Below are 4,892 nucleotides of genomic sequence, written 5' to 3' on the forward strand. Positions count from 1 at the left end.
TTCTTTTAACATAGGTAATTATGAATCAGTTAATAAAGGTCCTAGTGGACAGTTTCTCTAAATCCTAAGATGATGGACAGTTATATCAAGGATGCCAGTGTATTCCAGGCTCACAAATCATCATTTGCTATGCACTCAGGTAGTATAGAAAATCAGAGTGTCCTTGAGATTGAGGCGTAAGGGTAAACTTGAACAATACTAACTTTTGTAGAAGCTTGGAAGCCATTTTAAATCTTTAGTGAGTTCAATTGAATTCAATAATGATAAGCTATTGTATTTTTATTTTACCTTTATTTGAGTTGTCAGAAGTGGGATTTGTATGCACACCCTCTACCTATTCTTTATAACTATTCTTTATATTCTTTATAACTATTTTTTATAAAGAATAGCACTTTATAAAACAAAACCTTTCTAAGTTGTCAAAAGTTGGATTTCAACTCACGCACTCACAAGGACCAAAACTTGAGTCTTAAAGCCTTCTACAGCTCAACCATCTGAACTATTTATTATGAGACCTAATATTGGTTGAAGAGTGGAATGAAGCATTCCTTATAAGGGTGTAGAAACCTCTCTCTTAAAAATGGTTTTAAAACTTTTAAACTTACACAATATGTAACATGCCAAAACAAACAATATCTGCTAGCAATTGGAGAGGGACACAAAAAATTAACTATAAGGTTGTGGATATCTCTCCCTAGTAGACATATTTTAAAATCGTGAGGCTGATGGTGATACGTAATTAGCCAAAGTAGACAATATCAGAGGTGGGCTTGGTTTGTAACAAATTGTATTAAAGTTAGTCATTAGGTGGTGTGCCAACGAGGTTGCTAGGAACACATGGAGGTGGATTGTGAGATCCCACGTTGGTTGTGGAGGGGATGAAACATTTTTTATAAGCATGTGGAAATCTCTTACTATTAGACGTGTTTTAAAACTGTGAGGTTGTCAACGATATGTAATGAGTCAAAGTAGACAATATCTAGGCTAATACTCATAATTTGTTGGAATAGTTCAGTTGGTTAGAGCGTATGATTGTTAACCATAAGGTCGGAGGTTATCTCTCTTTTTATCAATGGGAAAGAATCATTCCATTTTAGTACGTGGAAAAATTTAACCCTCAAACTAAAGTGGACAATGTCATATAATTATGTAGGTTCGTGATTCCTAACATTGTTACAGTCTTAATTTAACATTCTTAATAATAATATTGTGTTCTTTTTAGGGGTAGCTTCAATACAAAAACATAATGTAAAAAATATTTTAGCATAAAGCAGTTACATCATGCATGTTCTAGTGACTCTAGGTCCCTAGAAAACTAGGGTCGTTACATATAATCTACACTTGAACATTCTATAACCTAAAGAAAAACCCGTGGCAACTCGCTCGATCAAAGACTCGATTACCGCCTACAAGTAGGTTACTTATTTAGTTGCACTAGATATTACTTTTTCTTTTTGGGTGATCACTAATTGTTAGTTAAGGTCACAGAGGAGGGTCGTCTCGAGCCATCAGTTCTATATGTACAAGTTGTTGTCCTTATTTTTCGAATCTCGTTCCAATTTTTATCAAATTTTTCATTGTCACGTCAGTTCTATGTGTTACAAATTATTGTCCTTAGTTTTTGAATCTCCTTTCAATTTTTATGAAATTTTTAGGATGTGTCATGAATAATGATTTGAAGTCTTAGAAAGTTGAGTTATTATAGTTGTGCTGTGAAGTCTTTAAAATTGAGTTATTACAATTCTTATATGCTTGAAAAATCATGTCGTGACAATTTTAAATCTCCAGTGAATTCTATTGATTTCAAAAAATGATATGCTATTGTATTTTTATTTTACCTTTATTTGAGTTGTCAGAAGTTGGATTTGAACCCATGCCCTCTGATCCCGCATTGGTTTGAGAGGAGAATGAAGAATAACTTATAAGTGTCGGTAAACATCTCTAGTAGCATGTTTTAAAATTGTGATTCTGACGACGATTTGTTACGGTAAAAAATGGACAATATTTTTTAGTGGCTGGAAATGGGAACGAAGCATTCCTTAGAAGAGTGTGGAAACCTCTCCCTAGTAGACTCGTTTTAGAATTGTGAGGCTGATGATGATACGTAATGGGCAAAATCAGACAATATTTGTTAGCTGTGAATTTGGGCTATTACGAAAGCTATCAAAGTAAGTCACCAAGCGTTGTGCCAGCAAGGACGTTGGGCCCCCAAGGAGAGTGTATTGTGAGATCCAACATTGGTTGGAGAGGGGATGAAACATTCCTTATAAGGATGTGGTGGGCATGAGTTATTACAAAGAATTAGCTGGAATAGCTCAGTTGGTTAGAGCGTGTGGCTGTTAACCACAAGGTCGGAGGTTCGAACCCTCCTTCTAGCGATGGTAATAAGTCTACGTACTCTGAATGAACTCTAAGGTAAATTAGAGGTGGAGTGTGAGTGATACCTTTTGATTGGGTTATATACTTCTAAGGTAAATTAGAGGTGGAGTGTGAGTGATACCTTTTGATTGGGTTATATACTTGCTTGTTATGTTATGACTTGTTAGGATGTGACATGATATGAAAGTATGGTACTTATGATATTGTATACACCACAATGCTATGTGCACTCCCTTCCCTCCATGGTATACCAATATTGTGAGTGTATTCTAGTTGAAGCCTAGGTCAATGGGTAGGTATGCGAGCTCGCATGGGAGCAAATGTGTGTGTATGTAAGTCGTGAGTAGAGAAGTATGCACATCAAATTCTACCCGGACATGAATATGAGACCAAGGCCATAAAATGATATATTTTATGATAACCATGATTTCATGTGTTTGCGTGAGTAGAGTAATGAGTATTTCTTAAAATACTCAAGACATGCACTGCTCTTATTTTTTAGGTAAAGGCAAGGCACCTCTTCACAAATGACGATGTCGAGATGACAACCATGGGATCCAACGTACACAACACTAGTGAGATAGAGGGGTAGGATCAAACGTACAAAGACGATTAACATCATGAGAAAGAAGGAGAAGAAACAAGATGTAGACAACGAGTTTTGATACGGAAGAATGAAGAAAGGAAAATGCATGGAAACGAGTGGAGAAGACGAAGTCCACCTGCTCGGACCCAAACTCGAATACCCACAACCTCATTCCAGTCAAGCAACCCCATACCCAGTTTGGTCTAGTAACTAGATACCCACCAACAATCAGTCTAGTAGTCTAGTTCCTATGTGCCTTACCCAAAACCCACGTTCAAGCCCAAATACACAGAACACAGCCCAACCCACGGATCCACTACACAGACCTGTGTGCCCACATGAACATTCAAGACCTGCGGCTTGAACCACTTTGCAACCTGCTCATATGTCATTGTCCCTCAGCGATAGGGTCACTGTTGCATACATCGGCTCTTTTGACATTTTGACACCGACCTTTATGTTTTTTGCCCTTCCGAAGCTTATTTTTACTTTAATAGAAATATTCAAGGTCAGTATAACGTCTTATTTCTGAAGTTCAAGTTAAATTAAATTAGAAATGTAAATTACTAACGAAGCGAGATGGACGTTTTAATAGGAAACAACAACTGACAACACTTGAAGTAACTTCGAGAGACAAAATTCACGCTCGCATGTGTGAGTCATGTGTAGGGATGTACTACACATCCAATTTTTCCAGACTAGAGGCCACCTCTATGATATTTTTAACAATAGGTTTCTAAGATCATTAGTTGTATGTGTTTGCATTCCCTAGCCTCAATATTGGAGTCACTTATGAGTATTTCTTAAAATACTCAAGCCTTGTGCTACTTCTATTTCAGGTAAGGGCAAGACGCCCCTATATAGCTGACGACGACATCAAAATAGAGATAATGACATGTGCATAGAATAGTAGTATTTTATTTTCTTAGGCATAGGTTAGTATAGGACATTTTTACTTTCATGTTTTAATTGTTTTAGTTACTATTTCTTTATGTTGTTTTAAAGATGCTTTCAAATGAGTAAGTCCATGACTATTTTAAGATGAAGTTTAAATGTTTAATTTCGTATAAGAGCATAGGATATGATGACGGTGGCAACTTTAGGCTAATAGAAATCTAGGGTCGTTACCGTTGGTATCAGAGCTCTAGGTTATAGATTCAGTAGACTTAACTATGAGATAGGCTTGGCACGTTCCAATGTTTTACCATCGATGTCCTGTCACCGTCACGTATGTCTTGATAAGATAAGAAAAAGAAATGTCTTTTTGCATGTACTTTTTTGTTTACTAATATTGAATGTAATTTAGTATCAAATATGTTGAGCTCTAACTATATGATTTATAGTAGCATTATGTTCCACCTAGTTGTATTTTTATGAATATGTCATGTTTGCTAAATTATATGTTGCGAATATATGTGATATGAAGCAATTTATGTTAGAGAGATATAGACTTAAGAAAAATTATATATTGGTTTTAGAATCATGCCACATAAAGGGCACGGGAGAGGACAACGAGGAAGGAGACGACCCTATATTAGAGTTAGAGGAAGAGGTGGAGGTGAAGATAGCCCTCCTCGTGAAGGTTTAGTGACTAGGACGGACGCACCTTAAGTTGTGCTACCTTAGGCTATGGACCTCCAATAGCACTGATAGATGAAATAAATCTCACTACAAACCTGATGTGAGAATCGTTTCAGGCACTACATTGATGCTCACTCGACAAGCCAATAGGGTGTGGAAAAGGGAATGAAGCCAACAAGCCAATAGGCCATCCTAACTGCTTAATGTTATACATAAGAATTACTATTTCCATTGGTGTGATTCCTTTTAGGGAACCATAGGTAAAACAGCTAGAACTTATTTTTGAACGTGGACAATATCATACTATTATGGAGGTTCGTGATTTCTAATCATCAATCATTCTCAA

At 36.4% G+C, this 4,892-nt stretch overlaps 1 non-coding gene across 1 annotated transcript; it reads left to right on the forward strand.

Moving 5' to 3' along the window:
* Positions 1-2,304: 2,304 nt before the first annotated feature.
* On the forward strand, positions 2,305-2,378 carry TRNAN-GUU. Its single transcript has one exon. It is a non-coding gene; the product is annotated as a tRNA-Asn (tRNA).
* The last annotated feature ends 2,514 nt before the right edge of the window (positions 2,379-4,892 follow it).

This window comes from Cucurbita maxima, unplaced genomic scaffold, assembly GCF_002738345.1.
Source record: "Cucurbita maxima cultivar Rimu unplaced genomic scaffold, Cmax_1.0 Cma_Scf00072, whole genome shotgun sequence".
In the NCBI taxonomy this organism is placed as follows: Eukaryota; Viridiplantae; Streptophyta; class Magnoliopsida; order Cucurbitales; family Cucurbitaceae; genus Cucurbita; species Cucurbita maxima.